Source organism: Podarcis muralis, chromosome 3, assembly GCF_964188315.1.
Source record: "Podarcis muralis chromosome 3, rPodMur119.hap1.1, whole genome shotgun sequence".
Classification (NCBI taxonomy): domain Eukaryota; kingdom Metazoa; phylum Chordata; class Lepidosauria; order Squamata; family Lacertidae; genus Podarcis; species Podarcis muralis.
Window position 1 is genome coordinate 69,226,115 of NC_135657.1, and position 27,979 is coordinate 69,254,093.

General features: G+C 40.6%; 1 protein-coding gene across 2 annotated transcripts in view; it reads left to right on the forward strand.

The window, feature by feature from the left end:
* Positions 1–27,979, forward strand: part of HS3ST5 (heparan sulfate-glucosamine 3-sulfotransferase 5) — a 142,291-nt gene that overhangs the window by 39,490 nt on the left and 74,822 nt on the right. For both annotated transcript variants that reach the window (XM_028723214.2, XM_028723215.2), the window contains exon 2: positions 8,966–9,167. The gene's annotated coding sequence lies outside the window, so the exon portion shown is untranslated. The remainder of the gene's footprint in view (positions 1–8,965; positions 9,168–27,979) is intronic.

Here is a 27,979-nt window from a genome sequence, read left to right on the forward strand (position 1 = left end):
ATTGGCTTAGGCATTGGATGACTATAGGAGGTGGGTTTATTCAACAGTAGGTGGAGCCTGTTGATGCCAATGCAACTATAGGTTCACCCCTGATGTCACCGAGGGTCGTGCCATGGCCTCCTGCCAAGCAGGCATCGGACGGAATACACGACCGCCAGATTCCTTTAACGGAATAACCCACGGTAGATAGCATAGGCGATGGCCACACCTAGCCCTTGACACACATGAATCCAATGCCTAACCTACCCACCAATACCACAAAAGTTGTGACGATTGCTATGAGGTAGGCGAAAAAAAACAAAAAGCCTAATGCCAAATGGAAAAATCCCTACCAGGCCCCACAGACAACCGGGGCGACCAACCTAAGGTCCATAGCAAGGCCAAAAACCTAGACCCTGAGCTAAATGGGAGTGGAGGGTGGGTGACTCGGTGCAGGACGACGACGACTGAGGAGGAGGCGGAGCTGGCCCCGCAGCATTAAGCTGCTAAACACGCCCCCCGGAGACACCTGGTTGGCTGCCTCTGGTGGGCGTGGGGCGCCAGCCAGGTGAGGAGGGGCGGGGCTAAGGCCCCCGGCCAGGAGGCGGAGCTCGGGCTCCCGCCCACAACCACTCCCCTCTCTTCCAGGGAGGAGAGTCTTTAGCGGTAGGGTGGCCTGAGATGGGTGCTTCACCCTGCCTCACTAGTTAGCCAGCTTTGCTCACAGTTCTATCTTCTGCTGGCTTTTCTCTGTTATATTTCCTGTGTGTACAGTAACAAGCAGTACCTATTACTAGAGAAGAAATTAGAAAATAGCACAGTTTTGATCCCTCTCTGGGAATAATTGGGACCATCTCCAATAGCCCATAGAATACTGATTTTACACCACCCTAGATTTTTGTCCACCTTGCACAGTTTTGCCTGGTTTGACTGTAAATGGCTTTTTAGAGTCTTAGGCAGAGTTCTTACCCAACACCTCGTCCTTTGGTTTGTTTGTTTTATTGGAGATGCCGAAGATTGAAACCTGCAATCTTGGACATGCAACACGTGTTATAGCACTTAACCAGATGCCTCAAGAATTTGGGTTTGACTGTTTCTTTATGGTGAGTTCACATGATATGATTTGTCCTTTTCATTTTCCTATTGAGAGCCATCCATATATTTTTTCAGTGCACACTCTAAAATTAACCTTTTTATTACTGGAAGGCTGGTGTTAATACCTTAAACTTCCTAGAAATTTTGATTCAGCATACAGCCTGCCTGACATTTTCCACTTCAGAAGACCTCAGGTCAATGTGTTGTGGCAAAGCATATAGCTCTAGTGGCATTTCATGGCCTTCAAATAGTTCATGTCATTTAAACATTTCATGACATAAATGTTAATTTTCCTGTGTGATCATTTCTGAGGCATGGCATATAATTGAGATGTTGCTTTGGCATAGCATAGTTTTTTAATACCTAATCAGAAGATAGAAGTATTTTGGTGCAGAAATTTGAAAACAGGTTCTGTATTTTACAGCCTAACATAGGTTGATAATGGCTCAAAAGTATTTTCACTTGGGATTTTTATTGTTCTTCCAACAGGAATAAATCTAGCTCTTCCCTCCGGCTAGCAGTACATTTCTCATAGTTTGATAATCCAGTCTTACTGAGCTCTGTATCCCTTTCCTCCCATGTGAATGGCACACAAATTTGTGACTCAAGTCGGCCCATCAAAACGCAGAGCTGTGGATTGCATTGTATTTTTGCATCTAGGTTCTTTGCCAGAAGGCTGACAAAAATTAGAAACCTTTCATACATTACTTCAGGCAAGCCTAGATTTGCCAGGAGGACTTTGCACTACAACAGTCTTCATCCAATCACAGTTTCCTAACAAGGGTACTTGTATGATAAACACAATTGCTGCAATTCACCTGTTATAATCTTAGGTGTGCATTTCAAGCATTGTATGGATACATTTAAACTTGTGAATATGTGAAGTGGTCCTTATTGTCTAGCATGCCATTCACATGAGTGGTGATCTCTGCTGCATTTTCCTATATTTTCTCCATGAGCGTTTGTTTCCTGCATCCTTTTTTCATATAGGTATGAATATTCCTGCACATTATAACATGTTCAGTGTATCTTAACAACTGGCCGTTTAGCTATATAGTGACTGAATACCTGATAAGAAGGCTGAGTTTTGAAAGCACAAGGAGGCACTTGCACTCCAATCATAACATTGGTTAAGCTTGTTTTCATTGCAGTAGATGCCAATTAAATTACTGATTTTCATAATTATAATTCAGCATGGTAAGAGTCGATAATGAATGTTGTCACACTCAAGCTAAGTTATTACTGTATAGGAGCTCAGGTCTTCCTTCAGTTGATGTACTAATCCAAGAGTTTGCAAACAACACATTATTCATTTTTTTAAATGTGGATTTCAGCAGTTTACAATGATATAAATTCTACCACATGTTGAATTGTTTATAGATTGAATAAGCTAAGCAATGCTGAAATGTGTCAGTATTTTGGTAAAATCACACATTATCTCTAGTAAAAACTCTTTCATTTGAGGAATCTATATTACTGCCCCGAAGAGACTGGAGGCACAGCAGTGTTTTAGGCTGCTCAGCCTCCTTGCCTTACAGCTGATGCATGGGGTAGTACAGCAGCTACTTTCTTGCATGTTCTCCAGCCTCTAGCTAGCCCCAAAGCTTCAATTCAAGATATTTTGGTCTGGATTGGAGAGTGTGGGAGAGAGTGCTGGAAAACAGGGGGAAAATAGAATTTAGAGGCATTCTAGAGGGTGCTCCCCACTTATGTGATTTTCGCTTATGTGTGCAGGGCTCTGGAACGTTATCCCCGCATAAGTAGGGGGGCACCTGTAGGTTCTCCATAGGAAATGGCAATTTTGTAGAGCACTTTTGGACTTTGATTGTGCCACATGGCCTGCAAGCACTTCCCATAGCCTGCTACTAAAAGCATATTTTAACCTTTGCTGACTAAATTGACACTGCTGTTCAGGTCTTGAAAATAATTTGTTTGTTTGTTTGTTTCTGTTTCTAAAAGTATGTACCATATTTTTCACTCTATAAGACACACTTTTCCCCTCCTAAAAAGTAAGGGGAAATGTGTGTGTGTCTTATGGAGTGAATGCAGGCTCCATGGCTTCAGTGAAAGAAACACGAAGCCTCCGGTGCGCACCAACCCCTCTCGTTCTCCTGGCTTCAGGGATAGCCACCAGAAGCCTCCGGAGCGCAGTGGGAGCTCCTGCTGCACTCCAGAGGCTTCGCATTGCTTTCTTACATGTCCTCCAGCCTCCAGCTGGCCCCAAAGCTTCAACTCAAGATATTTTGGTCTGGATTGGAGAGATCGTGGAGAGAGTGCTGGAAAACAGGGGGGAAATAGCATAGAAAGAAAATAGAAAGAAGTCCCTCTCGCTTTCCTGGCTTCAGGGATAGCCGCCGGAAGCCTCCGGAGCGCAGCGGGACGTCCCGCTGCACTCCTCCCGCTTCGCGTTGCTTTCACTGAAGCCTGGAGAGCGAGAGGGGTCGGTGCGGACCAACCCCTCTCATTCTCCTGGCTTCAGGGATAGCCGCCTGAAGCCAGGAGAGCAAGAGGGATCGGTCCACACCGATCCCTCTCGCTTTCCTGGTTTCGCTTCGCTGGAGAGGTGCTGCGCAGCTTTCCCTCTCTGCGCAGAGCCCCTTCAGCGAAGCAGGAGAAGAAATGGAAGGGGCTCCATTTCTCCTGCTGCTTCGCTGAAGGGGCGCTGCGCAGGGAGAGAGAGAATATTTTTTTTCTTGTTCTCCTCCTCTAAAACTAGGTGTGTCTTGTGGTCGGGTGTGTCTTATAGAGCGAGAAATACTGCCCACTCATATATCAAAGCAGTGCACAACATATAATACTGTAAACAATACAAAATAATTGCAAGAATGACTGCCTCATCTAAAAAAAGGGGGGGGGGGATAAAACAACTGAATAATAGACTTGTTGGCATGTTGTTGTTATATTCCTCCAATCTGAGCTAGATATTATGGCTGGACGAGAACTTAATTGAATGTTTCCCACTTCCCTTGTCCTTGGAGGTTCATGTGCTTCTAAAAATAAATTTCTGATGGTTGGGGAACCCTCTGGAGCTGGAAGAGGAAATCAGCAGGGGGCTTGCACAAGCTGAGGTGTGTTTCTGCTCATACAAGAGCACCTTGGAATCCAAGCCATCAATTTTAAAAGCCATTTGCTTTATTTTTATTTGTGCCTAAAGAAAAGCTCTGTAAATCTAAATCCCCTAAGCATTTTATTTAGGAACAAAGATCATACACAAGGATGATTTTGTCTTTTCCATTCTGAAAGTATGACAGTTAAATATTCTTGTCAGTTGCTCGAAGGATTAAAAATCTTATTAAAGCATCTGAAAGGGTGTTTTTTCTCCCTTTTTTGCTGGTTTCCATCTCTGCCTTTCTCTCATTATTGGTTCTTTCTTTATAAATATTCATACTTTATCTAGAACTAATCGGTACTATGTTCTCAAATTAGCTGAGATGTTTGCCTTGGTGTACAGCCAATTAGCAGGAATCCAGGGATGTTATCCATTGACAGCTGGAAAGAGATCTCTAACAGCAGCATAAGGGGCTCCAGTATTACATAGTATTGGTGCATTAAGATTACATATTAGGATTTCAAACAGCATTCTGTCTACTGTTTTTAATTAGCAGTGTTTACTAGGAGAACATTGCAAAAAATGTATTCTTAAAACAACAGATAAAGGCAGATGTAACAGCTGTGATAGACTTTTGCTCTCCGGGACTACAGTCTGAAAATAGTGGCTTTGCACATTTGCAGCAGAAGCAAACTGTAAATGCCACAAAAGGCCACTTTACAGCTCCCTAGAAGTTGTTTTACTCCTCTGTGGAGAATGTCAGAGAATCAACCATCTGGCCTGAAGATAGGCACTCCTCCTCCACTCTGTAGTCTCACTCCTGGTATATACCCTGTGTCACTGTATCTGTGAACAGCTGTGGATGGTGGCATCTGGTTCTTTAGGTTCACAGGTAGTTGCTTGGGGGAGTCTTGGCCAAGGCCGTCTTTACTGAGGGTGCAAGGGGTGCAGGACACCCCAGTGCCGAATTCTGGGGGGCGCCAGGCACCCGCCGCTGAAGCTGCCTAAGCTCTTAACTATCTATCTGTTATGAAATAATAAATAATTTTCATCAAGCTAGAAAAACAAAATACATATATACCTAGTTATTACCAAAATATATACCTACTGTTTCACTAAAGGACTTTCAACTTTGTGCGCTTATTTACCAAAGACGTGATGCGCCAGCCGCGGCGCTTGTCATTCACTTCGGCGCATTTTAATTTCATCACTTACAGTTCAAATTCGTTTAGAGAAATCGTTAAAAAATAGTGTTTATTTTCACTAATTGTTGGCATTTTCTTTGACTAACTCCTTAGTACTTAGGGCTCTACTACATATGCGTTTCAGCATGCGATTTTAGTTTTCCATTTCCACAAAAACGCACCTAGAGCACACACTATGAATTCCGTGAGCTGCATTTTTTCTTCATTTTACGATGAATGCTAAGTGAGAAACACATTTCTTTTTCCTGCCTTCTTTCATAAACAAGAGATATGGCGTAAGTGTAGTGTCTGACATAAGCATAATAAAAAATTATTTTGGGGGCGCTGGGTGGATCTTTGCACCCCGGCGGTGCATATGCTAAAGACAGCCCTGGTCTTGGCAGTGACCATACAGGACCTGCTGGTCTAGGAGGAACTTCTGAGGAATCCTGTCTGACAGCCTAAGGCAGAGTGGTTCACTGATCACCAGCAGCTGGCCTAGAGAGCCTTGAACATGACCTGACTTCTTAGCTGGTGCCTCTGCAGCCTCCATGCTTGCTCTGTTAGCACATGCTCTGCTATCAGGAGTGTTCCATGGGCATTGCTCTCCAAGTTACATTGTGCTTTTCTGTAGGACTGCTATGATGGATTTCCAGATCATAGCATTTCCTGATAATAGGCCCATATTCTTCATGATGATAGGAACTAAGCAAAATGGCATTCATTTCTTTGGTACTTATCTGCTTTCAGAAAATATGGATGCTTCTGCAAAGAATGAATAATCAGAGTAGATAAAGTTGTAAATATTTATGTTTCTGGAAGCATCGTGAGAAGAGGAGGGGAGTGCTTATCTCATGACTCGATTAGATTGCAATAATCTTTTCAGAAAACTTTGTGGTTGCCTCAGTTCCAAAAAAATTCATTAAATCCCATAATAAAATCCTAAAATGAACAAATCCCAAACCATTATTCCATTGAGATTGTAGATAAAAAAAGAATGTGAAGATACAATGTTTGCCGTGTTGTGTAATAGAATAAAGGTGTGCAGAAAATATTTCTGAAAGTTGCATTAATACGACCTCAAAACGCCCTTTGAGAATCTACTTTGAGCAAAAACACCTTGGTTAGAGTATTAAAGCCCTTCAATAACATTTATCATTTGTTATTTGTAGAAGTCATACAACTTTGCTTCATTGCTGTTACAGATCCCACTTGAAAAATGTCTGTACTTTATAGCTTTATACATTACAGGATTACTTTTTTGCTGTGAAGTTTTTTTTAGAAAAAAATATCATTTAATATTTACAGTCTTGATAATAATTTCAAAACAATTGTACATGCTAGTTTGGTGTGACTTCCTGTACTGTTACTAAGAGACCATGCAGACCAGCCTTTCTCCGCCTGGATAGCAACTTCCATCAGCCCCAGCCAGCATAGTCAGTGGTTAGAGCAGACCTTTCCAAACTTTCCATGTTGGTGACACACTTTTTAGACATGCATCATTTCACGACACAGTAGTTCAGTTTTATTAGCAAACCAGAGGTTCGACTATCCCCTTTCCAGCCCTGGGAGGAGTGTGGGGAGCGTTCATGCAAGACACCTACACACTGCAGCCGACACACTAATGTGTCATGACACATAGTTTGGAAAGCTCTGGGTTAGAGGATGGTGGGTACTGCAGTCCAACAATGGTTGGAGGACACCATTTTGGCTACTGCTCATCTAACTGTAGTCCAACAGCAGTTGCAGCAGCCACCATCGTCTAGAGAGATTCCCTTGAGTATGTTCACTGGGAGACTAGCCAATGCTATATCCTCAAATGCTGAAACACTGCATGAGAGGGTTCAAGTAGATGCTCTTCTTGTATAAAGTGGCAGAACCCTTGCTCTCATTGGCTCTCATTGGTAGAAATAGAGTTTCCTGCTCCCTCCTCCCCTGCAGCCGCTTGCGTTCCCCTAAAAGTCTCTCTGGAGAGATGGGAAGCACTCATTAACATTGTGGAGTGGGGCACGGAGGGTTGCTGAGCAGTAAAATTAAATCAGTGTGTATCCAAGGCAGGAAAGTTCAGCTGAAATCAAGTCTGGCTTCCTTCCTTCCTTTATTTATTTTTAACTGTGTTCTATTGAGAACAAATGTATGCCTTGAACACAGGCTTTACTATCATGCTTTTAACTACTTCATGCACATTCCAAGTCAGTAAATAGTAGTGAACATATAGATGTTTTCCTAATGTTACTGATGTTCATTCCTTTCTTCTGCTTAGTGATGAAGGATAGAAAGCTCCGAAGCCAAGCACTGGAAATATTGTGGCGCTTGGGATGCAGAATTATGGGTAGAACCTTTCATATCAATGCTGACACCATCACTTTTATTGAACAACACTGCATCTCAATTTAAATGAAGATTTATTTATTTGTATGCTGTGAGCTAAATATACTCTCAAGGGGAGGAAGAAGTGGAAGCTTTTATTTTAAATTCAGTCTACTTTCCACTTATCAGCTTAGCTTCCCTCTTAAATACTGAGTTCAAGATTTCACTGGGAGGAAACATTTTAAAAAGCTTCTTTCCTAAAGCATAGATAATCTTTTCTATATAATGGCAGTCTTTTCAGAAGACAGGATAATGAATGCACAGGGCAAAGTGCATGTCCTTTAAAAAAATAAAATAGCATGTACTTCAATAGCAACTCATACATTTTCTTCTTTTTGCCTAATTGTCAAATCACTTTTTGAACTAAGGGGAAGAAGTAAACATTACACACAAATATGCGCAGCAAAGCCCCAAATGTTTTGAACCCAAAGTAATATAAACATATTTTAAAGATTTTAAAAAACCAGCTCAATATCTTTGGCACCTTACCCCAAACAAATTAAACGAGATAACTCAAAATAATTGTTGGAGATGTAGGACACAAAGGGCAGAATTACTTACATATATTCTTGAGCTGCCCAAAAGTTCTGAATTTCTGGACCCCTTATATGTAGCAACTGTGAATCCACAAATGATATTACTGGAATATTTAAAAGATCAGGTGAAATAATAGTTATTTTAAGCCGCAGAAACCTGTGTTGCCAAAAACTGATATAAGAGAAACCCCCAATGGTAACCTGTTGATTTGAAAAAAAAAATGTGTACAATATGATCAAATTAACATATTGTAGGAGAATTCGTAGCAAGCAGCCTCTACCCATGCTATCCCCACCACTTATCAGCTCTTCTCTGTTGTTATTCTAGTGGAAGTTACTCTGTAGAAGTGGATTGGATAGATAGATAGATAGATAGATAGATAGATAGATAGATAGATATAAATGGCTGACACTGACTGTCTTCCAAGTTTACACCATTTGTTTTAAAAGAGAACATTAAGTTGGGGGTGGGCATTTATAGATGCACAGTGCTGATCAATACAGTTGCATTCCTATATCCCAGCCTTCCTCACAATAGTGCCCTCCAGAGGTGTTGGACAACAACTCCCATCAGCCCCAGCTAGCATGGTAAAAAATCAGGGAGGATGGGAGATGTAGTCCAAAGCACCTGGAAGGTGTTGGAGATGGCTGCTATAGTATAATTTTGTGGCCCTGTATTTTATTGTTGTTTTAGACTTACATGAACAATATTGCTTCTTCAAAATAACTGCATTCTTTTTTTCCCCCTACAGCCTTAACAAGTCAGAACACATTTAAGAAGAAATATCTATTCATCCCTTTTGCATCTGGAGCCTTTTTACCATATCACTGATCTCTCTTATAAACTCTGAAGGCTTTTGAGCACTGAAGACTGGCAGACATAAATTCTTCTTTGAATGTTCTTGGTCTAAAGTAGATGTATCCGATCTTCTGGATGAGTATAAGGATAAAAAGGTTGGTGGATTATTTGAAAGCCTACAGCTTCAGAACTGTTTGTTTCTGTGTATATCTTACAGTGGGGTGGGCGGGCAGAGTTAATAGATGTCTGTTTTCCATGAGCGGTATAGCATTTTATTTATACTTGGGAGAGAGAACCCTATTTTCTTTCTTTCTTTCTTTCTTTCTTTCTTTCTTTCTTTCTCTTTCTTTCTTTCTTTCTTTCTCTCTCTCTCTCTCTCTCTCTTTCTTTTTGGAATGTCATGGAACAGATTTCCTACTGGAAAGGCATCCAGTGATTTCTCTCGATTTGACAAATTTGCTTTTGCATATTCCAAAACTGATTTAACCTGAACGTATCAAATGCGATGTTGTATCACTGGAAAAAAATACCTATGCTTGTATTGGATGTGAGTGCTGTATCTATACAAAAATTGCAACACTTTAGGTGAATATAGAATTAATTAATGGGAAGCTGCATTCAATAATGGAGTGGAATGAATTGGGACCATGACACTTGTGCATGGAGAGCATTAACTCTTTCTCTTCCTCATTTGTGATGGAAATCTCACCCCAAGAAGCCATGATTAACCAATGAGGTTTCTTTTTTAAAAGACAGCTATCCAGATACCCCTTTCCCAAATCTCTCCAGTGGATATCACCTTTGGTGGTGGTGGTGGGGATTTTCACTGAGGAACCAGGATTTTAAACCCTCCTTCTGCACTGCTGCCCTGAACCACTCTACTCCACCCCACTCCCTCTTTTAGCTGAAGAAGAAAAAATGTCAGGCAATCTGATCATGGATATTCCAAGTTGTATCTAGCTTGGCCCTAAGAGATTAATTACTGATCCATAGTTTATATACATGCTGTTAATGCTGCAGGGGAAAACCCCAATGTTTATTAGAAACTAGTCTAACGAGATCACCAGGTGATGTGTGGCAAAGGGGGCACAGAAGGTTTTGCCACTTGCTGTCCCTCCAGTGTACTTACCTTAGTTAAGGACCTTTGGACTTTGGGGCTTTCTCTGGCCTCTGCTGTTTATACTCCCTCATTTCCTTGGGGATTCTCATATCTCATTTCACACTGCCCACTTTTTGCAGCTGAAAATGAATGTATTTGTTTGACTTGATATATATGTGATACCTTATCATAGTGGCAAGTGGATATTCCCCATTGCAAAAGATTCTTAACTGAAGAACTTTGGAAGTAATTAACTAAAAACTTCAAATGTACTCTTCTTTATCAGCATTTTAAAAAGGTGTTTTTCCTTTGATGTCTCCTCTCTCTCGCTCTCTCCAATTTATTGCTCATACACTCCATAGTGGAACAGTGACTTTAATGTTAGACTTGGAGGAGGCAGACCTAACTTTAAATCTGTATAACCACCATGTGATGCATGTACATGTATAGGGCTGAACATGTCTCATCAGGATGTGATGACTCCCTGTTGTTCACTGGACAGCCTCTACCAGTTAAACTGGGTTTTTTTTATTTGTTTTGAAGTCTTAGGTCAGCTTTCATTCAACATTTGATACGTGATGCCTACTTACACATACAAGTTACCGGTCAAAGTTGCAGTTCTTAAGCTAGGAACATGCATGTGTGAATTCATTTAAAGTTTCCACCTCTACTTTTAAAAGACTCTCATAGCCCCTGTAGGGCAGAGAATGGGTAAGGCATAACATAAACATGCCATGATAAACAGCTGAAGAGCTGGAAAGTCTGCTAGGCAGAAAATACACCAGCCTTCGTTTCAAAATGCTCCCTTTGCACCAGTCTAGGTATTCTGCCGCCAAAGCACTTTGAAAATCAGGTGTGTGGAGGGGATTGAGAATAATTTATTCTAAGTTTTTTCTGCCTTGGCTATTATAAGGGGTGGGAGTATGGTGATTAATAAAGACAAAACTAAAACTTCACAGTGTTACTACATTGTAATTTCCACTTTGTGGTAAATGATACCATATAAATCCCTCAGCAGAATTATACTGTGGTACTCAATCTGTCTGCCTTTTAGTATGTCTGTAACTACTGTGTGCATGCTGTATATATTATTTTTCCAGTTATAAACCATAAATAAGAAACAGACAACATGCAGTCCTTTATCAGAAGAGACTTATGTCCCAATGGCATCAATTAGCTATTCCAAATACAAGAGGAAAAAACCCATTGCATAATAAATGTAACAGAGCAGCAATGAAAGCATGCAACGAAAGCTCTGCACTAAAGTGAATAATAATACATCAGTGATCTTTCAATGGGAACTGGTAACAGGTATGGGGAAATATTGTAACTGGTTTAACAAAAAATTATAATGAATTTACTTTTGGATAAATGCTGCTGTGATAGCTGTGGTAGTAAACTCCATGTTTTCAATAAGAAGCATAGAATACTCTCTTGCATGTCGAGGTCCCCAAGCCACCCTCAAATAAAACACAATTCACACAGAATTTTTGTTTAAGGTTTTTGGCATAATTTTTTGGCTACAACTTTATTGATTACAGAATGTAAGTGGTTGCTTAGGCATTGGTTTGTGACTATCTGTTCCCACCTAGAGGTAGGAACAGAACTGACATCTGCAAGCCTGCGAAAGTCAATAAGGGAAAACATTTTGGGGAGAGAATAGAGCTGGGTGCCAGGCCCTCACCTCTCCCCAAATGCTCCCAGGGGCTCTTGCGTGGCCCTAGCCCCTTGACAGGGGTTCGGACAAGAGCATGGCGAGCCCCTGGATTCCTTTAACGGAATACCCTTGCAACAGCAGCATTGGAGGGGCAGGCACAGCCAACCATACCCCCTCCACCAACCAAATTTAACCAATGCCTAACCGCAACCTTACAAGTTGTGACAATTTTGCTACGCAGTAGGCAAAAAACCAAATGGCACCGGCCAATCAGCCAAATGGACAAAATTCCTACCAGGCCCCTGCCCCAAAGCAGATGACCCCATGACAGGCATAGCAAGGTCAACACAAACAGCTCTAAATATAGGGAGGGTGGGCGGGGGATTGGATGCATGCAGCGAAAAGAGGCAGCTCAACACTGCATGCAAGGAATCATAAATTGGCCGTCAATCATAAATTGCAACATCAAATTCTCCCCAACGACCAAGAGCTGCCCAATAAGATTTGTGGCCATCCAAACTAACCCACACAGCAACAGAGGGATGTCTTATTTTCCCCCACCGCAATACGTGCTCTCCATGAAGGAGAACACGCTTTCGAAATGTGGGGCTGAGACAGAAAAACCCACATTAAGGAAGCTTAATGTGCAACCCTTAGCAAACATAGAAAAGAAGCAGAAAGATGCAACAACATTTTAACACTATGTATAGAAAAAGGGAGGGAAGATAACCCTTTGGTGACCACAAACATCCCCATCCCACAACCGTCTGTCTTCCACCCTGGTTTCATTTCTTGCAATCCAACACTACAAAGCATCTTTTGTCCCTTTTTGTCCTCTTAGCTCTATATTAGTAACTAGTTTTCTTTGGATTGACACATTATAATTTTATATCACTTTCCTAGATTGCTGTCCCATTGTTACCCACGCTGCTCATACCTTTTAATAGAGCCTCTCTTTTTTTCTCTAGAGAAGAATATGTGCTTGTGTAGAAGTAACTACCAAAGGCTACCTCTTTTGTACAGCAATAAAGGAGGAAAACAAAATATGAATCTGAGTCATTTATCGTTGCCTGTTTTTTTCCTGTGTGGAAATAAGGTGCAGGCTTTTCTCTGCACAATTTTTGTTTCCCTTCCTGTAATATGCCTTAAAATTAACAGGTGGCATGGTGCTCTGAATGTTGAGTAGGCCTTGATGGCTATGGGCCAGTTCAGCATTACAAGAACAACCTGCAGCAAGATTTGGGCTTGGGTGCTTTCCACTCCTCTTCTGGTGGAAAGTGACTGTGAGGAGGACTTTAGGACCTTCCACTTCTGTTTTAGATTAACCACAGCTGGCCGTGTTATTTGAACATGGATAAACTGGGTTAATCTTAACTTTGGCCAGTGGATACAAACTGAACTCAAGCCATAGTTTATGCAGGTGGCTTCTTTTCATTAACCAGAGTTAAGATTAACCACAGTTTAGAGTTCAGATGACCCCGTAAACTGCAGTTGATATAAAATGTAATGGGAATATTTGAATATTGTCCTTGTGGCCATGCAAGAGGAGATATGAGGGGAGATTGTCGTTCCTGTAGCACTAAGCCAAGCCTTAATCTCTTGTCTGAATGCAACCTCTGTAATTCTCCATTCCCCAGTTTTATTGTAGCTGTTGAATTGAAATGAGTTTTTGTTGCATAATTTCTTTCATGTCCTTTTCAATCAGGGCAGCTGTGAGTTTCATCCTGAGATTGATAAGGGTAGGCTTGAGTACTTTTTCTGTAGGAGAGTGACTCATCTCTTGGGTCAGAATAATACAAATATAATTCAAATAAATAAATAAATCATAAAATAGCTATTGCACTAATATGACCTGTCTGTGCCAACATGTGAGTAGCTCTAACAGTGTAGGATATCAAAGATATCTGATTTAAAGGAATGTGAGAAACTTATGTTCAGTTTAAAAATAAATGAGTGCTCACAAACACATGCACATGCAGACAGACACACACAGGTACCTTAAACAGCAGGATGTAATCTCAGACTATTTGCAGTCAAGAGGTTTCTGCTGAGCAAAATGCTCATTCAATTTAGAAATGGAGATTATAATAATTTTCCTATCTTCCTCACATCAGGGGTCCTGCCATCATCATGCAGATGTATATGTTATAATGTGATATATCTAGCAAACCTCAGTTCCAGGTAACACATGCTTTAAACATACAACAATCTAATTCATCCATAATGCAACACTTCCTAGCTTCCACAAGTGAAAAGTAATGTGCTTAAATTGCCCCATCTAATAAAGCACTTGCTTTTAATACATGCAAAGTGGTTTATATGATGGCATTGCCTTATAACATGCAGCACTCTATTGAAATAGCCATTCACACACACCCCAAGCCAAAATTCTCAAAAGGTGCAAATTATGTACAGATCTCTACAAAGAGGTTCATCCTAAGGACATGAAATGTAGGAAAGGGAATTACGATGTTTCTGGGAAGGATGCTAGCAGCCTGTCATCTTTTTATAGAGGCACTATGGGAAGGAAGAAAATGGTGGTGGTCTGTGCTCAAGTGTTCGTGCTGCTTAAACTGTGCCACTGAAATAGTATGAATTGTTTAATGCTGCCCCCTCCCTGTGGTCACATTTTGTTTTGGGGAAGAGCCCTGAGAATTGGGCAAATCCTATACAGGAGTAAGATGTTTCCATCTGCCCAACCACTCACCAAGCCCCATCTCAGTCAAGCACAGTCAAGCTAGGAATTTTTGGTTTTGTCTCTACGAAGTCTCTAAGTCAGACAGAATAAAACACATAAAAATGTGGACATGTGCCTTTGCTAGGATTAGATGGGCAGGGAGTTAATGGCAGACCACTGCAGTCTCCCATACCAAATAAGTAACCAAACCTAGTAACCAGTTTTGAGAGGTAGATGGCAGTTGTGCCAGATATGGGGAAGAGAAAGGATAAAGGAGTGTTTTCTACCTTTCAGCCTCTTGTGATTTCACACGTTTCCCTTTTTATAATGCAATCTAAAAATTAAATGTGTGTATCCTAAGCAGTACCAAGAAAAAGGAAATAGAAGGATGAGGAAGCCTTTTGCATAATTAATTTAATAATAATAATAACTCAGGGTCCGGCTGTGGAGGAAAGATTCATCCATAATACTAGAGGGAGCAGAAGGTCCAGTGTATATAAACAGAATGTTGCAAAAGCCTGCAGAACATCTCAGCTTATTACTCTCCCCATTAAGTGATGTAGCACTGACTTTAAGTGGAGAAAGGCAGGTGCCCTGGAAGGCTTCATGGCTCAGAGGTATAGCATCTCAGAAAATAAGGCTGGGAAATGCCTATGTCTCAGGCCTTTGTGGATAGCTGTCAGTTGGCATAGACAATCCTGGGATGGGTGGACCAATGACTCATAGTATAAAGTGTCTTCGTATGTTATCTACATATACATTATACTTGGTACTTGGTATGGCAAGGTACCTTTGCTAGTCCTGTGCATGTTTCTGTGCAGTTGTGAAGACAAGCACCTCAAGCTTTTGGTGTGTGGGATTGTAAACACAGGAAGAGCCCACTTAGCCCCTGAAATGGGAACACTGGTATATTAACACCATGACTGATTACTACTTTCCATATAGCGTGTTCTCCAATAAATGAGAGCACATGTTGCGGTGTGGGCCACCGGGCCAGGCCTCTTGTTGCCAGGCAGGTTAATAGTTGTTGCCTGGCACTATGATTAGGTAACTGGGTTGCTGGGGCAAATTGTATGTTGCAAATTGGGTGGGTGGGACCATAGACTTTAAATATTGGTGCACTCTGGTTTCTCTTTCTCTTTGCAGAGTGCATCGGATCACCCGCCCACCCGCCCTCTTTTCCGGTTGACCTTGCTTTGCCTGTCATGGGGTCGTCTGCCTTGGCGCAGGGGCCTAGTAGGAATTTTGCCATTTGGTGATTGTCTGTGCCATTTGGTTTTTGCCTACTACTCAGCAATTCGTCACAACTTGTAAGGTTGCGGTTAGGCATTGGTTATAATATGCTGGTGGTGGAGGGGTCAGGATAGGCTGTGCCTGCCCCTCCAATTGCGCTGAAGGGAATTCCGTTAAAGGAATCCTGGGGCTTGCCACGATTTCGTCCAATCCCTGTCATGGGACCAGGGCCGCCCAATCCCTGTCATGGGAATCCCTGTCATGGGACCAGGGCCGGCAAGCTTTTGGGGAGCTGCTGGGGTGAGCGGCGTGGGTCCGACGCTTAGCTCAAATGACCCCCAGTTTGACTTTCTCTTCTACTGACTACCGATCGGACCTCGGGATGTCAGTTCTGTCCTAGGCAGGGGGACAGATAGTCATAACCAATGTCTAAACAACCACTCACTGATTTTGTATTTTAATAAAGTTGTGGCCAAAATAGTGCCCAAAAACGAAAACTAAAATTACGTGTTATGTGTGAAGTTATTTGAGGGGTGGCCTGGGGACCTACACACGCAATTGGTGTTTCTCCCCAGGACACCTTTTTGTAGACTTGTAGACTACACTTCAGCACAAAGATGTTAATAAGCTGAGGCGAGATTTACTGAAACAGCTGTGTCTCTTACTAAGATAACAAAAACCAGGTATCTGCTTCCTTGAAAATGAAATACTATTTCCCTAGATAACTGATAACACATTTCTCTGCAGAAATAATTTTTAAATGGGGGCAGAGCCAGGAGAAATTATTTTATGCTCCAGCTGCAATTATATAGCACTTCAAATACATTTTAACACTTCAAATACAGTGAAATTATCTCACTATTTCTTAAAGGTGTTTAATTGCAAATGTCTTTTAAATTAGTAATTCAAGGAGAAAATATTAAAATAATGGCTCTCTCACTCTATTTTTCCTAACAATTTTTGATGGAGTGTGGTAGTTCAAGTTCATATTCTAACTCCAGCTGAAATATTTTGTGCATTTCCCCCCAAATGAATATGCATGCAACTGAGAAAGCAATAATGTCAGATCTACAAAGTAATTCTGTAGCTGAATAGAATGTATGTAGATCATCCATGTTGTTATAAGGCCTTTCTCCTGTCTCAACATCTTTTGCAATCTCTTAAAAGGGTGTCTGATCTGTTTTCACACGGTGTCAGGATTTTATTTATAAGCCACTTCTGATTTGAGGATATGAACTCTCTTCTTTTGAATAGCAGCTGATATATTTCTGCTTATGGAGATAAGTAAAATAAATTGTTTCCATATGCTGTCCATGGCATCATCTATCCTCTTCTAAACACACACACACTCACACACACACACACACACAGAGAGAGAGAGAGAGAGAGAGAGAGAGAGAGAGAGAGAGAGAGAGCGCACATATGGCATTATTAAGCTCTTTTCCTTTCATTTTCCCTGCCAGTTATCTGCTAAATGTATACTATGCTAGTGCTGTGCATATGGCCAAAAGCTGGAAGCCTTCCACAGAGGTATTAACTAGACTCATCCTAGTTTCCTACAAAGGAATCCAAGAAGCGTGTACAACAGTTACTTAGGAAGGTACAGGATTACTGATTCCTGAGTCAATATAAGAACATAAAAAGAGGCCCAGTGGCCCATTAGTCCAGCTTCCTGCTCTACCAGTGGCCAACCAGATGCCTGGGATTCAGCCAGTCCAGCCTTTCGCATGATGAATTCTGCATATGTTAAATAAGCAGGGAGACAATATACAGCCTTGTCGTACTCCTTCCCCAATTTTGAACCAATCAGTTGTTCCATATCCAGTTCTAACTGTAGCTTCTTGTACCACAGAGATTTCTCAAGAGACAGATGAGGTGATCAGGCACTCCCATTTCTTTAAGAACTTCCCATAGTTTGCTGTGGTCGACACAATCAAAGGCTTTTGCGTAGTTAATGAAGCAGAAGTAGATGCTTTTCTGGAACTCTCTAGCTTTCTCCATAATCCAGCACATATTTGCAATTTGGTCTCTGGTTCCTCTGCCCCTTCAAAATCCAGCTTGCACTTCTGGGAGTTCTCGGTCCACATACTGTTTAAGCCTGCCTTATAGAATTTTAAGCATAACCTTGCTAGCGTGTGAAATGAGTGCAATTGTACGGTAGTTGGAGCATTCTTTGGCACTGCCCTTCTTTGGGATTGGGATGTAGACTGCTCTCCAATCCTCTGGTCACTGCTGAGTTTTCCAAACTTGCTGGCATATTGAGTGTAGCACCTTAATAGCATCATCTTTTAAAATTTTTAATAGTTCAGCTGGATATCATCACTTCCACTGGTCTTGTTATTAGCAGTGGTTTCTAAGGCCCATTTGACTTCACTCTCCAGGATGTCTGGCTCAAGGTCAGCAACCACACTACCTGGGGTATACGAAACATCCGTATCTTTCTGGTATAATTCCTCTGTACATTCTTGCCACCTCTTCTTGCTGTCTTCTGCTTCTATTAGGTCCTTACCACTTTTGTCCTTTATTATGGTAATCTTTGTATGAAAAGTTCCTTTCATATCTCCAATTTTCTTGAACAGATCTCTGGTTTTCCCCATTCTGTTGTTTTCCTCTATTTCTTTGCATTGCTCATTTAAGAAGGCCCTTTTGTCTCTCCTTGCTGTTTTTTAGAAATTTGCATTCAAATTCCTATATCTTTCACTAGCTCCCTCGCATTTTGCTTGCCTTCTCTCCCCCGCTCTTTGTAAGGTCTCACTGGACAGCCACTTTGCTTTCTTGCATTTCCTTGTCATTGGGATGGTTTTCGTTGCTGCCTCCTGTATAATGTTACGAGCCTCCATCCATAGTTCTTCAGGCACTCTGTCCACCAAATCTAAATCCTTAAACCTGTTCCTCACTTCCACTGTGCATTCATAAGGGATTTGATTTAGATTGTATCTTACTGGCCCAGTGGTTTTTCCTACTTTCTTCAGTTTAAGCTTGAATTTTGCTGTAAGAGGCTGATGATCTGAGCCACAGTCAGATCCAGATCTTGTTTTTGCTGACTGTATAGAGCTTTTCCATCTTTGGCTGCAAAGAATATAACCAATCTGATTTCGATGCTGCCCATCTGGTGATGTCCATGTGCAGAGTCGTCTCTTGTGTTGTTGGAAAAGCGTGTTTGTGATGACCAGCTTGTTCTCTTGACAGAACTCTATTAGCCTTTGCCCTGCTTTGTTTTGAACTCCAAGGCCAAACTTGTCAGTTGTTCCTTTTATCTCTTGACTCCTTATTTTAGCATTCCAATCCCCTATGAGAAGAACATCCTTCTTTGGTGTCATTTCTAGAAGGTGTTGTATGAGGGCCACTCCATTTCATTTACGGGATTCTTGCCCAAAGTAGTAGATATGATGGCCATCTGAACTGAATTCACCCATTCCCGTCCATTTTAGTTCACTGGTGCCCAGGATGTCAATATTTATTCTTGCCATCTCATTTTTGACCACATCCAGCTTACCAAGGTTCATGGTTCTTACATTCCAGGTTCCTATGCAATATTTTTCTTTACAGCATTGGACTTTCCTTTCGCTTCCAGGCATATCTGCAACTGAGCGACCTTTCGGCTTTGGCCCAGCCGCTTCATCAGCTCTGAATCTACTTGTGCTTGTCCTCCGCTCTTCCTCAGTAGCATGTTGGATGCCTTCTGACCTGAGAGGCTCATCTTCCAGCATCATAATTTTTATATGCCTGTTGTCTTTGTCCATAAAGTTTTCGTGGCATGGATACTGGAGTGGCTTGCCGGTTCCTGCTCCAGGTGGATACATTTAATCAAAACTCTACACTATGACCTGTCCGTCTTGGGTGGCCCTGCACGGCATAGCTCATAGCTTCTCAGAGCTGTCCAAGCCCCTTCACCACGACAAGGCAGCGATCCATGAAGGAGACATTAACACTTGCTCTGTCACAAACCACAAGAGTAAATGAAATGTCCTTCCAACAGCACATTAGAATGAACATCTTAGTACTGATCTCACCAGTCTGCATACTGCATTGCTTATAACCAGATGCTCATTTGATTGGTACATACATAGCATTTTAAGTTTGACTAGAAACAGAAAGGGATAGTTGTGTCCAGAGTATAAAAGCAGCATAAAATTATGTAACTTTTTGCTCTGACATAGAATGATGCCATTAATTCATGAATTGACTTTGAAAATGACAGGGAGTGGTAGTCTCTCAACAAAGACTACTAATGCTGTATAACTGCCTCTTTGTCAGCATCATGGATGCTTACTTAGACAAACTTCAGGCTAGCAGAAAGCGTCTTCAAACTGACAGACTACATTCTAATTGAGGATACATGAACTTCTGAAGTGATTTTTTTTTAAAGAAAGTGCACTGATGTGTTGAGACATGCCAAATGCTCCAACAGAATAACCATTGCAATCTTTTAAACAAGTCACATGTTTGATGCAATTTACTCTTGGGTCCAACAAATGCATTCAGTTTTATTTGTTAACCTAGCAGAACATTATTTATTAATGAGTTCTTCATGCTTTATTAAGTCTAATGTCAAAACACCTCTGTGGGACTGTAGGAATGCTCTGTCTCTATGTTAAAAGCCTTCTAAAGAAAATGAAAAATTATGCACTAAAGCTGCAGATAAAACCCAATAGATATCAGTTCAATTACTCTTGATCCTGGCAGATGATGTTTCTGAATAGTTTTGAAAGAGCTGCATCAGATAATATAAGCTGTCTCAAATGAAAGAATTCTGCACTATCAAATGTACATAATTAGGAAGGCTTAGAGAAACTTAACAAAGCCACTCTGTTCCCAAAAGCTGAATGGTATATTCAGCAGGTGAAAGCTGACAAGTTCAGTAGAGAAGTACAATGCTTGCTTGGCTTCATTTATTTCTCACTCAGTCCTTTTATATCAGGAAGGGAAATTTCTATTTGCAAACATTAAAATGACGGAATGTTGAAACACAAGGGGTTATCAGAAGTTTTCTTAACTCAGTAGAACTAATATTGCACAGGAAGCCAATATTGGAGTTCAATAAACTTTTCCCTTGCTCGCTCCCCACTCTTTCCCACTCTGGTATTTTTCCTAAGCGTCTTATCTATAGCATTAACTTTACCTACATCTCTCTAAGGGTAAGAAAACACAAACAGACTTAAGCAGCCTGTAGTCTTTATTGATTGCAAATTAACACCTGGCTAGTTCCAGTTCATCTTAATAATTCAACATGGTCCGTGTCAGATTTTGCCACAAGCATTAGTTCAAGGGTTTGCATTCAGATATAGCCCAAATACAACAGTCAGTAAGTACTGTCTGTGGTGGCTTCCTAATGGTACAATCTGTGTTGTTTTCTGCAGTTTACTATCAATGCCAATGTGGTATAGTCATGGACAAGGACCTGAGAGACTAGGGCCAGCTACTGTCTGCACCTAACCTACCAAACAGGGGTGTTGTGAAGTAAGAGTCATGTATGCTACCTTAAGCTCCTTGGAGGGAAGGTGAAACTTAAAAGTCATAATTAAATTAAATTATCTGGCTGTATGCTATGAAGTATAAATTAAAATACTCATACCCATATATGCCACTGTCATGCTTCTTTCGGTGTGCTTATATATTTGTGAAATCATTTCTGCAATATATGGCCGTGGTTACCAACAGCTGACTTGACTAAGAAAATAATTTCAACTGTAAAGCAGTCATCCCAACCCTACTATGCAATGCCAAATCTAAGCGTTATGTTGTGTACTTGCTCCTAATTTGTTCCACTGTCCAACTGATCACTGTGGTTGCTTTCAAGAGGGGGCAGCACTTCATTTCCATGTTGGCAAGGGAGTTCTACCGTAATTCCCCCCCCCCTCTCAGAAAATGTTCGGTATGCTTTATTGCTGGTAACTTCTCAAGTCTCTCTTCCCCAAATTTGGTCATAATCTGAGTGTTTAGAAAAGTCACTGTTTAATTCCAAGTTTGCAATTCTGCAGGTTATAAAAACGGAAGACGAAGGCACCACATTTTATCACAACAAGAAAAACAAAGGCCCACCACCACCTCCCCTTTGTCCATAGGTTTGGCTTCAACAGATAGCACCCACCTCACTTACCAAAATTACGTATGACATGAATAGTTTGTTCCAGCTGCTCTATCTTGCCCCGGTTGTCAATTCGTAACCATATCCTGCTAGTATTTGAATTAAAAAAAAAGAATGGGAGTTAATTTACTTCTGCAGGTTGGGAGAGAGGAATTACCCAGTATGGGATTTGCCACCTGCAGTTTAATTTGATCCTTCCCTCAAGGAAGTAATTGGCTACCCAAAAATAGCAGGTGGGAGGGCCAAAGTGCCAATTATGCCTGTCAAAAGCCTTTTTCCTTTGGCCATTACAATTTCCTTGGTTGAGGCTGTAGTTCAGAAATTTCTTATCCAACCTTACAGTAGTTTCTGTAACCCACAGCAACTTCCCAATCAATTATATTGCTGTTATGTCTTACCCACATGACACAAACAGCTTGCTACCTAAGTGCAGGATTTTCTATTTTCAGTATTTTTGAAAGTTTTTTTTCCAAAACCAGGAACAGAGAGCATATTTAACCCGCCCCCCGTCCCACTTACAACTTTGTACCAAATACAGCATGTATACATACACCATATGAATTCCCTTCCACACCTTTTCTGGTTCCTTTGCTTTTCTGCTATTCCACACAATTATTTCTTTTTGCTTTATTATTTAAACCATTTACGTTCCATCTCTGATTTTTCTAATTGTCCTAATTGAGATTTTTTAAAAAATAATAATAATAATATTAGTTTTCAATTACAATCCAATAATAGCCTCATTATAACAATACCAATTTATAATACAATTACTAATACCAATTATTCAAATACTGAATTAAATAATTTAGGTGCTATGTGGGGTCCAATTCAACCAATATCTCATGGCAAAAACAACAAAATGGGGAAATAACTTTTCTGCTTAAATATGTTGATAATATAATTTTGGTTACTGAGAATAAATAAGATTGTACAAAAAATGCTGAATGTTTAAATAAGCAAGTTTTGAGAATTTACATGCTAGATTAAAATTTATTAATTAAAATTAGGCACATTGAGAAGGGGATTGTAAGAAAAACACTGGGGTGAATCAGATGATGTTGGGTTTTCGGCGAAATCTTGACCCCGCTGGCTAAGGGGCCGAGGGCTCATTTTGTGGGGAACCATGAAATGTGTAGTTTAAATGTTGCAGTGGGATTTTTGCTAGTGTTTCGCACCACATTGGATGCAGGCCTGGCCAGGACTTCTGGGCTTGGTGAGGCATATGACCCCCCCCCCCGCTCTGAGCCTACTCCAGCTGAGGAATCACACATCTACTCTCCAAGTTTGCTGGCCCCACCTAGGCTGTGGGTCCTTGCCTGCCTTCCCTCAGAACTAACAGCTGTAAATTCTGGAATCCTGAGGTCAGGGGTGGTATGGCCCCTTTTTGGCACTTGGGGCAAAACAGGAAGTGCCATCCTGCTCTGCCACACCACCACCACCTTTTTGACAGTTAAATGAAATATAATCAGTGGCATAACAAGACTGTCAATAAACAGTGCAGTCCTAAATGTGTATACTCAGATGTAAATTCTGTTGAGTTCAATGAGCGGGTATAGGGTTGCAGCCTTAGACAGAGGCACTGTTTCTGGGCAGTGTCATGGTGTATAGCCAGAGCTCTGAAAGGAGACTGTTCAATATAAATTAAGAAACAATAGAAAGAAATAATCACCAAAAATCAGTATTATTTGTATAAATAAGGAACACTGTACAGTGGTACCTCGGGTTACGAACTTAATTTGTTCTGGAGGTCTGTTCTTAACCTGAAATTGTTCTTAACCTGAGGTACCACTTTAAATAATGCGGCCTCCAGCTGCCACTGCGCTGCTGCCATGCAATTTCTGTTCTCATCCTGAAGCAAAGTTCTTAACCCGAGGTACTATTTCTGGGTTAGCGGAGTCTGTAACCTGAAGCGTCTGTAACCCGAGGTACCACTGTACTGACTTGCAGACTTACATACCATGGCAAATTGCTGTAATATTAATATAAATTTTATAGATAAATAAATGTGATGAAACAAATGTGAGTTTAAAGGCAAGTGAGTTTAGTTCAATTATTTGGCTCCACAACACTTGATGTGTGACTTTTGATATATCTCATGTATATCGTGACTGTGTGGGATCTTCTGCAATGAAACATGAAGAAAGGTATCCTCACTTTTTGTACACACCCACACACCCCAGCATTGAAATATATGGGAAGAAAGTGGTGCCCATGTAGCATTTCCCTAGATGCTTCAAGGGCTCACTGACCTGCTAAAGCGCACTTCTTTGTAGAGTGCACCTCTTCTATAAAGGCATCAAAGCAAAAAAACTAAAAAAGCACACAAACAAGAAGAGATCAGAATTATCGGTGACAGTAACTATACCTAAACTGGGATTGTGTCCAAACACAGATGCATAAGGTCACAGGGCTGATCTCTGCAATTTTAAAATACAATATGAAGTAAATTTAAAGCAAATTATAGTAGCCAGAATAGGATGGATCCTAAAAATATGTTTTTCAAGTGTCAAAGGCTACAGTAAAGCAGTGCATCTTCAGCATATGACAGAAACTATAGCATGACTGTCCCTAAGTTCCGGGGCTGGCCCATCCATGAGGAAAAGTGAGATGAATGCCTCATGCGGGAGGATCCACTGGAACAGCAGATCCCAATGTCAAATTTTCTTCACCTCTTGTTTCTGATGTAGTTCTTCCCTCACCCCTTCTTCCCTGGCAGGGAGGTAGACAGTATTTGGGGGGGGCAGCCTCAGGTGCCAAAATGTCTTGGGTCAGCCCTGCCAAACAGGAAGGAAATTCTACAAATGTAGGGAGGAAATTCTACAAATGAAGGTAGTGGAATCAATTCTAAACTAATGTTAATATTTAATTTCCTCTCTCCCCTGCCCCTTTGTCCATATTATTGAAATGACTACTGATGTAGAATGCCTTGACTCATGTTTATATCAAATTTTCATTTTCATTTTGATGCTTGTAATTACTGTTACTTGCTGATGTTTTATACAGGGTTTTTATCATTTCCTTTCATCTTGGCCCTTTCATTATGCACATTTCAGCACTTAACATCAATACAAAGCAAAGAAAATGCTACAGTCTAAAGTCACTACAACAGAATAAGTTTAAATAAGAGGGTGAAGTCCTCTACGGTATAAATCAGCACCAGGCCATCTACTACAATAGTTGTGGAGGCAGCTCGGGCCCTCATTAACTGCTATAATTATGGCATTATGAAATAACTGGTATTATGAAATTTATATAACTTTATTAGACATAAGTAAATATGAACTTTTTCCTCCAAAAGAGGTTACTTGGCACTGACATATCCAAATCAATTTATCAAAAAACTACATAGAAATTATTAATGCTGTCTAGCAAAGGCTCAAGTTTTGCTCACCTTTAAATTGAAACAGAATCAAATTTCTACCCCATTAGTAATGGGAGCATTGATCTTCAGCTGTGGGTCAAGATCTGCTACTAGGTCACATCCTGATCTAAGGTGTGTCACAACAGCAGAACTACCACAATACAAACACATGGTTAAAAAAGAAATAGGTCTCCAAATGTAAACTTGAGTTAAAAGTGGGCCTTGGGTTGTAAAAGGTTTAAGACTGCTGTGCTACGACACTCAGGGTTGAAGTTCCGTGAGCCTTTGATATTGGCAAGGGCTCTATAACCTAGATTGCATACACGCCAGGCAATAAGGCCTCACTTCAGCTTCAGTAACACGTGACCCTGAAATTAGGCTCCCTACAAACTGATGCCAAAGTTTTGTTCAAGTTTTGACCTCACTTCCCTTAGTTACTCCTTACTTTGCATTATTTTGGCAAGATGTTTTGGTGCCATTAGCATGCCTTTGCCAAGAGCCAATTACAGTGGTACCTCAGATTAAGTACTTAATTCGTTCCAGAGGTCTGTTCTTAACCTGAAACTGTTCTTAACCTGAAGCACCACTTTAGCTAATGGGGCCTCCTGCTGCTGCCACGCTGCCAGAGCCGGATTTCTGTACTTATCCTGAAGCAAAGTTCTTAACCTAAAGCACTATTTCTGGGTTAGCGGGGTGTGTAACCTGAAGCGTATGCAACCTGAAGCGTATGTAACCCGAGGTACCACTGTAATGTGTTTGTTGTTTGATGTTAGGTATTTCCCCTCATAAGCATAGCTGCATAGCTTATGAAAGTAAGCATGACTCATTCTAGGAATGGCTTTCTGCATTTTACTTCAGCTGGTCTGAAAGAAGGCTGGACATGAAGATGGCTGTAAGGGTTGTGGGGGCCTAACAGACTGACTTGATAGGTGCAGTCAAAGAGAAGAGGCAAGCTGTTAAGCCAGGTAGAAACAGAAGCAATTAACCCCTTGACTGAATGACTCAACTAGCTTTAAAACAGTGTGTGATCTCGGAAATCACTCTGTTAAAAAGAGAGTGGGCCAAGGACTGTGTATTTTGCCACACAACCTGACCTAATACATTGTCTAGAATGTTATTGGCTAGGACACATTCCTGCCTGGCTGCAGTTTTCTGCCAGTAGCTTTACATGGATTTTCTATTTATATTGTTTTTGCTTTCTTGCTGCTGCTATTTTGTATTTTGAATGCTACATTTTTGCTGACTTGATATTTTGCTTTTTATTACTTTTTCTATTTTGTTATTAGCCACTTCATTTTTTTCTGAAAAGAAAAGAGGATTATATCACATATAAAATCCAAAGAAAGTGTTAAAGTGTAAAATGACTTTCCTGCATGCAACTTTTAGTAGACATTTTCTGTTCTTTATAAGCAAAACTGTAGGCAAAACCTATGGACAGCACACCTTACGTGTTTCTAAGCCACCCAAAGAACTATATCTTATGGGACAGAATACAAATGTCATAAATAAATCATTTAAAATGAATGGGGTCATTAGGTGGGCTATCTTTTGACTATCCTAGTTTGAAAGTACATCCCCTTTGATTCACCTAATCTTTAAAATATCCAATATACTGTTTGGAACATGTGGTGGTCTTGCACATGTGTACATTTGTGTACAAATTTTGGGAAGAGGTAATGAAGAACATTTCTGAAATAATAGGTGTACCAGTGTACCAGTGCCTTTAACCCCCAAAGTGTGTCCTTTGTAAATTTTTGATGAGTCAAATACAGTAAAGACTTAATATGTAAACCTGTTATAATTTTTCTGTTAGTAGGGGCTTGTTTGACCATATTGCAGGGCTGAAAGGAGTCCTCCTTTCAGAAAAAAGGGGTTTTCTTCAAATATTTGTTTCAATAACATGTTTATTCTCATTTCTCAGAAATTGACTTATAACAAGGGTATCTCAGGGTGCAGGTAAACCTATGGATTTTGCCTCCATTTGGTGGCCATTTGTTACTTACAGGTCAATCAAAGGGATGGCAAGTTGCAATGAAATATGGATTTGGTATTTATAATTTATTTTGTATTCTTTCTGTATAAGGTCCATTTTTGTAGTAACTTCTAATTCACTGTATAGTCTCTTGGGGATGTATTTTGTTATATGAGGTAATGATGTGGCCCCTGTTTTTTTGTTTGTTTTGTTTTGCTTTTTCCCTCTTTTTTTTAACACCATAATAAAGTCTTGATTTTTCTTTTTAAAATAACCAGGATATATGCCTTATGTGCCCTGAGGGTCTGTGTTTGGCTGGTTTGCTTCACTGTTTAATTGTGTGGGGTCAGTAGCATGTGCTGTTCTCAGACCCACTCAATTAGAACTAGGATTTTTGAGCATGGCTCTTTTTGACTATGAGTACTTCCATTACAAACATAACATGTCTGTTTCAATTTTTTTTTATTTCAACAATGGTCTTGTAGTGTCTAAAAAAGCAAATACATGCTTCACACCTACATAGTATACACATATATTAAATTGGTATTACAATAATGTCCATCAGCATTGCAAAGGCTTGCAACAGTCAAAGGAAGGAGAGCAGAGGGTCTCTCTTTAGAAAGGGAAAACAGCCTGTTATGTACAGTTATCCCTGGAGGACCCAATCAAACCTTATCCAATTCAGCAGCTATTGCATATGCTTTCAGTTTTTAATAAAGCCCTTTGAGACCGGAAACAATGTGCATAGACTGTATCTTGTGACTAGCGTATCATACCAAGTGGGTTTCTAGAGTTGTGTCTTGTCTTCTAGACTTTATTGTCTGGTGGGCAATCATTTCAATGAAAACAAAAGGCCACCAGACACTTATCTTCTCTA